Here is an 8,897-nt window from a genome sequence, read left to right as displayed (position 1 = left end):
GATGTTTGACTGTTAAAATAGCAAACCAAATAAAATTATTTTGATCTGAACTTTGGTTATATCACTAATATATATATATATTGACATGCATACGGTTGGATCGATGAAAAATATTTTTGAAAAAATCGAAACACTAATTCAGGACTAAATAATAGTTAGTTGTACTAGTCAAACTGATGCCTCACTGTTAAAATGGTAAACAAAACAAAATTATTTTTATCTGAAACTTTGGTTGTGTCACTAATATATATATCTATTGACATCCATACGGTTGGATCGATGAAAAATATTTTTAAAAAAATGGAAACACCAATTCAGGACTAAACATTATGTAGTTACATTAGTGAAACTGATGTTTGACCTTTGAAATGGCAAACCAAATGAAAATAATTTTGAACTATTTATAATTTGTTTATCATGATTGTTGTTTGTTAATTTCTCACAAAAATGTAATATTAATTGATATAATTTAAATGAAATGTTAAATTTTAATTGTTAATAATTTAAATGTAGTCTTCAAAAACTAAAGTAGTTTAATATATTTGTTAACTTTCTCCGCTTGATACAAGATAACTTGAATTAAATTATTGAAAAAAATTAAAAAAAATGAAATAATTATTGTTAATGATTTGTTTTCACTAAATATCTTGTACACATAGCGAATTTATTTAGGTATGTTTTGTTAATTAGTAATAGATTATTAATAGATGACATCAGATCGTAGTTTGATGACATCAGATCGAATTTATGTATCACATTTTATTTGAGTTATGTTAAGGTAATAATCAATTTGATCCTTTTTTATCTTGATTTTTTATGCAATTTATATAATATGTTAGGGTGTTCAAGTTTGAGGGGAAAAAAAGAGGTACATGCAGTGTTGTAAAAATCGGAAATCGGTGAAGATCGGTCGAAGTACAGATTTAGGATTAACTGAAAATTAGGGATTAATCGGAAGGATTAATCGGATGTATTATAATATTAAATTATATTTAGTATATTATTATCATTATATTATTTATTTATTAAAAAATATATATTTATTATATTATAATTTCTATACTTATTCATATTTAAATTAATATATTATTTTCATTTTAATAAATAATTATATATACTCCAATAAATAAAAATTTGTAAGAATTAATCAAATTTGAAAGATCAAATCGGTGGATTATTTTGTAGGGTATTAATCGGATGAATCGGGGATTTATGGGGAATTTTGAGAACACTGGGTACGTGTATACACCGACTCACATTTTTTTTATTTTCTTTTTACTATTATCTCTCTCCAATATATAATCTTTCTCTCGGCTAAGCTACTGTAACAAGTGTATCCGGCGAAAATCTCGGGTAATTGTTAAAAGATGGTGGGTCGAGTATATCCGGCGAAAATTGATGCTCCCACCTCTCTGTACTCTCGGGTTAGAATTAAACAGGTTAGCCTACTGATTTGAATATCAATTTTGGCTTCTTGTATGACTATGAGATTAAAATCTTTCTTCTCTTTAAATCTCAGTTAGGATTTAAGATTTGGGGATTAGGGTTTTTGAGATTTATAGATTAAGGGTTTGAGTTTTGGAGATTAGGGTTTTGAAATTTGGGGATTAGGGTTTTGAGATTTTGGGATTAGGGGTTTATAAGTTTGGGATAATATATACGTACATACGTAACTCATATTCGCGTTCTTGTACAGCAGCTTCAATTTTTTTTAAATATTGTAAAATATATCAATAAATCTCATCATGGTAGGAGTTTTGATGTTTAATTTACTGTTTATTGTTGAATTTTCGTTTATATCTATATGTAATTTATGTCGATCTGTTATGAGAGACGGTAATTTCTGTGTTTTATCTATTACAGTTCAATTTAATTGTGAAGTTGTTTATGTAATTGATGAATTTGTATAGACCGTCTTTTAGTGAATAACTCTTATAGTCTGATTAATTGTGTTTATTATCGTTATATTTACTTATTAATTATTAATGTGTAGGAGCTAATTGTTGCGTAATGCCAATGTATTGCGTGGTCAATGATAGGTTAGGTTAGTTTGTGGTTCTGATTTTTAAGCTGTATATGTCAGCATGTGGACTATTTGTGGACTATTTTTAAGTGTCCAAAAATCCAAACTAGCCCCATCCGATTGTGGGGACTAGTTCACTATGAAATAAGGGTAATGCAATCTGATCAATTTGTTTTGAATGTGGTACTAAGGGTTTTGAACTTGGTGGTTGGGTTAGTAAATAAAGAGGTGCTACTGGAGTAGAAGCAAAAGCACGTTATGACAGAAAAGTAGAATTAATAATATGTGTTTAGTCATATTATTAAGATGTGTTTATGTGTTTATGTATAGATTGGCTGTGTTTATGTGTTTATTAAGTTGATTAGACTTTAAGCTGTTTAGGTACTTGTTAATATTGATTAGAAGTGTAATGCCTGTAAATTACACACGTGCCATCTGATAAGTATTGTCATGCCTTCGGACAATAAAAGCAACCGCTTATGGCTAATAATATATACCTTTTTGTTGTCACAATATACACTTATTAACCCCTTAGCTGTTGTTTCTTGCATAGCAACAACTTTCTTCACCATTTCTGCTTGTTGCACAAACCAATCTGATTTCCCAGAAAGTGGATCAGAACTCCAAGACTTAGACACCTGATCAGAGAGTTAGAGACCGATCTTAGTGGTTTTTAAGAACAAACACTCAGGCATGTCAAAAAGTGAGATGTTTAGAGAACTCAAAACAAAAAGCTCTAAGTTTATTAGCAATATATGTGTTACTTATTTGTTGTGATCAAGTTTAGAGCTTCTGATTTCTTATTCAATGCAGTTTCAAAAAATTGAGAAACTAAATTCTTTTAAAGAAGTGATAACGGAAAAAAATGCAAGGAACCGGGTCAATTGACAGTGTGCAAATGTAATTAATTGTTCAAGTGTCAAAACATGACAATCATGAGTTAAAATATAGGCAGGGCACCCTCACGACTTAATTACCTTGTTTGTAATCCCGTTGTCAACTTGTCATGTTACAACTAATGGTTTCTAGTCCCATACCACGGGTTAATGAGTGAGTAATTACAGAGTTGCAGCTACTTATATAATTACTATGTAATATATAAAATTAATAAACACTTTATTCTACTAGTAAATGTTACAATTTGTTCAAGTGTTAAGTTTATTTCTTTGCGGCTGACTTTGGTATTTATATTAACAGTCAGCTTGTTTTAATATGTTCAAGTTTTTTTATTGTTACGAATATCAAACTGACAGCTATATTTTTTGTAATTAAAAAAAACAAATAGCTATGTTTATTTCTTTGCGGCTGAATTTGGTATTTATATTAGCTTCACCTGAAAGATGTTATGTACCGTGGACACATGTTTTAACTGTTTGTGCTTAGGATGTTAAATTGCATCATTTGTAGGCTTTTAATGTGCAAATGTGCAACTGAGCCAAAGTTAATGTAGAGAAGCACAAAGTACTCATTGGTCAATGAAGTCATAGTGGTTCACAAATTTTTACCTTCTTTCCCATTACCATGTGCTGTAGTTGTGACACTAAAGATATATAACATAAATTGTTGTGTATCTGAAGTAGAGATACATCTCGCTTGTTTGGTTTTTCTAAAATCAAAGATTTTTATGGCCTGCAGTTCATGAAGTTACATTTGCATCATTAAGTATACACTCAGATTAAAAATTACAAATTTACGTGGAGACGATCTTAATTTAATTAAAAAAAATAATGTAAAAATATTTATATTATTGTTTCCAAGTCTCTGGAGACTGCAGTCCATAAGTTAATGTTGATCACCTCTATGTTTCTGCCAAAGATATTTGACTAGGTGAGCTATATGTTTGAGTCCCGCTGAGAGGCGCAGTAGTATATATAGGGTTCTTGTTGACATTTTTAATTGTTGACATTTTTAATTTTTAATTGTCGGGTTCTTGTTTGGATCAACTTTGCATTTAAAATGGTATTTTCTCATTGGTAAGATTGTTTTCTTGTTTGTTTTATTTCTTTGTTTTTCTGAATTGATGGTGTGATTTTTTTTATGTGTTAGTATTTGTGTTAATTTTCTCACTGGTAAGATTGCTTTCTTTTTTGTTTTATTTCTTTGTTTTTCTGAATAGATGGTGTGATTGTTCCAAATTTTTTATTTAATCGTGTTTTGTTCATTATTTTATGTTGCTGTTTTAAATTAAAGTTGAGATCTTTCTTTTGTGTTGCCTTTTTAACTTGCTTTTGTCTGAATTTGAAAGACTTGGTCACATTGTTGTGCTTATGCTTCTTCAATGTTTTTGAACTGATATTTAAGAATAGGGTAACCACAGTGAAGATATGTGTCTCTAATCTATGCGTTTTGTAAGCATATGCAAGTAAGCAGGGAATTAGTGGAATAGAATGATTCTCTATTATATTGCAAGAACTTATAAGACTGATAAGAACATTCTATGTAGTGCACAATGTTGTATGAACCATCCATAAATACGTGTAACTTTGTTGTATTATGTATCGAATGTTTGTCATGTTATGAGATAGATGCAAAGTCCTGAACTTAAATTTGATGGAACTACACAGATTCAGAACTTAATTTTGTTTTGTTTATGTAGGCTGGTACGCCAGAAAGGGTTCCAGGGGAGCATACCAGGCTTTTACTGGAGATGGACGACGAGCGAGACCTTAGTGTGAATCTGTTTTATTCTGTTTTATATTAACCTTAATGTAATATTTTGGTATTTGTGTGATAGTTTTTAACAGATTTATGAGGAATGAATGTAATTAAGCATTAATGCACTATTATCTTGTTTTTCTTTAAAATTGTTCCTCATTTTTTGTGTTTAGCCTTTGTTATTAAATAAATCTGATTTTGTTTGTAAGAATTCTATAAAATTGAGAATAAATGGCAGGTTCTTGGCCATTTTTGGTTACAATATTTGACCATATAAAAGCCACCGACTTTGGTGTCTTTAATCTGGAAGCGGGAAGTTTAAATTTCAACGAAAATCAAGAGCGGGAGATTCAAATTTTCACCAAAATGTTGAAGGGAAAAGATGGAAAGTTGACTTAGAATAAAAGCAACCGAAAATGTGGTCGCTTTTATATAAATTCCACCGCTGGAAACAATTTCGACCTGGTTAAAAGCCACTGATAGAGAACGGTGAATTTTATAGCAAAATCCACCGAATTCGGTCGTTTATAGCTAAAAGCAACCGATTTTTGACCGGTGACTTTTAGCCTTTTTTTCTTGTAGTATTTTCAAATCGAGTCCATTTTCAAAAATAATCCCAAACTTTTTTGAATTAGTCATTCACCCTTCCCTCATTTCCTAGTTTTGAGACAAGAAGCAGCTAAACTTTGCTTAATTCTAAATAAGTATTTGAAGTGGCAGCATCGTTCCTTTGTTAAATGATGTTGTCCATGATAATAATGACCTTGGAATTAATAAATTTACTAGTCATATTTACCATATATTTATCTATCTTTAAGTGCATATACATTGACCTCCCTCTAATTTCCAAAGTCTATCAAGTTTGTTCACTTTGAATTTTGACTCATAAACTGGTCATCTCGATTCACTTTGTGATTGTGTATGCGGTATGTTTTTGTGTGTGTGTTTTAATAAATAAATGTGTTCATATTTTCTGTATTAGCCTAGCAGGTAAATGTATGTGTATATGAGTAGTAATGAATTAATGTGTGCAAGTTAACTATGGTAGCAAATTTATTTGAATGTTAGTGAATACTACTTGTTGAATTAAGTGGCGAAGATGTGGAAAGTTAGAGTTGCACAAAGGGGAAGTCGATGGCTTCGGGATTTAAACAATCACTTAGGCCGCCAAGTTTGGGAAACTTGGATCTCCCGAAGCGAGAATTTTTTTGCAATAATGGCTTAAGTAAAAAACACAGCTTTGATCTACTCATGCGCATGCTGGTTGATTTTGCATTTCTATATTTAACTCCCTCCATCTTTGCTTCACATAAATTTGTGCCAAAGTTTAAACTATGTTTCCTCATGTCTCCTTACGAACTTGATTTTTGTTTTTATAGTTTGCTTTTTCATTTCACTTGTGATCAGTAACCTGACTGTACTTTCATTAGGTAATGTTTTCGGACATTTCTATCTATTTTTCATTTATAATGACACAGTGAGGTTTTTCGAGAACATTTAGGCTTCTTCTGCTTGTACATCAGGATCACTGCATGATTCTGCTTGAAGATCTAAAATACTACCACAATTTTATTGATTGCTTAGAAAATAAATATCTACATTTAATTTGACAAAAGTGTCGTGATTGTAAATAAATAACTTATCTAATGCATTCCTATAAAATATAATTGCATTCCTAGAAAACACGGCTGACTACTAAGGTAGACCTTTTATCTCATTATAGGGACGCATGAAATCACATTCATTTACATAATATTTTTTAAAGCATGTTTACGGGGCTTGATGTACATATAATATTCTGATTCGAACTATTTTTTCTGAAATTTGCAGTTTGCAAATGAGAATCGAGATAGATTAGTCTTACCATGTCAACGTAAAAGACACAAATGATATATCAAAGCATTAAGTAACAACAACATTAAGAAGAGCTTTGACTTTCCATTCAACTCTCCAGGCCCATGATGGACACTGGCCAAGAGATAAATGTGGTCCTTTGTTTCTATGGGTGGTCTTGTGAGTTTAAATTCTACTGCAAGCTCTTCTTGTCATTCTTTTCTTAAGAGTGTTTATGCAATCAAAACTATATATATATATATATATAAGTGATAAAATGTATTAACATTATTACTCTTGGGCTACATGATGAACTTGTTCAAAGAGATTTTACTAAGAGAGAAAGATCACTAGAGAGAAGAATACATATAATGAATTACTAATATATATCTCTTTTACCCACTAATATACTACAGAAGTAACTAAATTATGTTGTGATAACTGGTGATATGATCTGATAAGTAGAAAACATGATAAGTGGTGTATATGTGTGATGTGATAAAACTACTATATCCATAATAGCTCCCCCTTAGATTAAAGGGGCTATTTCGCATTCAATCTGCTCAACAAGTTCCAATGCTGCACACGACCAAGTCCCTTAGTGTAAATATCTACCAACTGTAGGTTGCTTGGTAATAACATGGTTGAATGAGCTAAGATTGTACTTGTTCACGTACAAAGTGACAGTCTAGAGCAAAATGTTTGGTCTTGGGATGAAATACAGGATTTGAAGCAATATCAAGGGCTACCTGGTTATCACTATGGACCACTATAGACAAGATTTATGGAACTTGCAGTTTAGAAAGAAGCAGCTTGAACCAAGAGACCTCGCAAGCTGTGTCTGCAATGGCTCATAGTTCAGCCTCAGCAGTGGCCCTGGAAACAACCTTCTGTTTGGTGGAATTCCAAATAACAAGAGAAGGACCAAGCATCAAGCACATCCCAGTGATACTTTTGAGAATACCTGATGAATCAAGAGCAGAACCCCAATCACTTCCATAAAATACTTCCAGTTGTAAGGTGAAGGAAGAAGGATGAAACATACCTTGAAATGGAGAAGACTTCAAATAATGCAAGACTCGTTGGACTGCAATCATGTGAGGAACATGAGGATCTTGCAAAAACTGACTAAGATGATGCACCACGCATGTAATATCTGGCCTGTAAACAGTCAAATATAGAATCTTGCCTAAAAAATTTCTTTACATAGTTGGATCGTCTAGAAGAATACCATTAGTAGGTGATAACTTGATATTGAAATCAATAGGTAAAGAGAGTGGTTTTGAATTTTCTAATCCAACTTCCAACAACAAATCGTGGATGAATTATTGTTGATGTAAGTATAAACCATATGTGGTATGATGTATTCAAGTCCTAGGTAATACTTGGCTAAACCCAAGTCCTTGATAGTAAAAATGTCATGTAGAACTTTCTTAACATGAGAAATAAACTCTAGATTATTACTTGTTAGCAAGATATTGTCAACATAAACCACTGCAATAACAAAAATGTTGTTAGCATTGTAGATGAATATCGAATAATCAGCAACAGCATGTGTAAAACCAATATCAAGAAGAACATATGCTAACTTTTCAAACCAAAGACGCGAGGCATGTTTTAACCTGTATATTGATCTATTAATAAGTTAGACAAAACCTTGTCCATAAAGAGGTTGACCTTTAGGAAATTCCATGTATACCTCTTCGGGTAAATCACGGTGCAAAAAGGCGTTTTTAACATCTACTTGGTGGATGTCCCAATTTTTAACAAATTTTAAAGCTAAAATAATCGGGACTGTAGCCATCTTGGCAACAGGAGAGAAAGTATTATGGTAGTCCAATCCTTCTACTTGTGTATAACCCTTCGCAACTAAGCAAACTTTAAATTTATCTAGATATCCATCAGCAAGGTACTTCACTATTTGCAACCACTTGCACCTCTCAACTTTTTTGTTTGCAGGAGTCGGAATTATAATCCTAGTGTTATTTCTTTCAAAAGCATGTAGCTCTTTTGACATAGCCTCGACCCACCTATCATCTGTTACTACTTAATTGTATGTAAATGATTCCCGAAATGCTGTCTGCGAACTAACAACACAAGCATAAAGTTGAGAAGGTGGTGAATATTGTGACAAGCTATATTTGGTCGAATCAATTAGATAATTTAGGAGAATTTTATTGACTTTAGCTTGTTCAGCAGAGGTAATATAATCTTTCATCCAATGTGAATATTGGACATAGAGAAACACGTTGGACATTAACGGAATGAGACCCATGGGAATGTCAGTATATTCTTGTGAACACGACACATCTGTATTACCAAAAGATGTTGGATGGCAATTCATCAAGACAGAGGTGAGTAGGTCATGTGATGATTGATGAATATC

At 31.8% G+C, this 8,897-nt stretch overlaps 1 long non-coding RNA gene across 1 annotated transcript; it reads left to right on the top strand.

The window, feature by feature from the left end:
• Positions 1 to 1,209: 1,209 nt before the first annotated feature.
• LOC141713267 (uncharacterized) lies at positions 1,210 to 4,806 on the top strand. The gene is made up of 2 exons (XR_012571914.1): positions 1,210 to 1,439; positions 4,620 to 4,806. It is a non-coding gene; the product is annotated as an uncharacterized LOC141713267 (long non-coding RNA).
• Positions 4,807 to 8,897: the final 4,091 nt, after the last annotated feature.

Source organism: Apium graveolens, chromosome 3 (assembly GCF_009905375.1).
Source record: "Apium graveolens cultivar Ventura chromosome 3, ASM990537v1, whole genome shotgun sequence".
Classification (NCBI taxonomy): domain Eukaryota; kingdom Viridiplantae; phylum Streptophyta; class Magnoliopsida; order Apiales; family Apiaceae; genus Apium; species Apium graveolens.
This window is presented reverse-complemented; position numbering and strand designations above follow the sequence as displayed.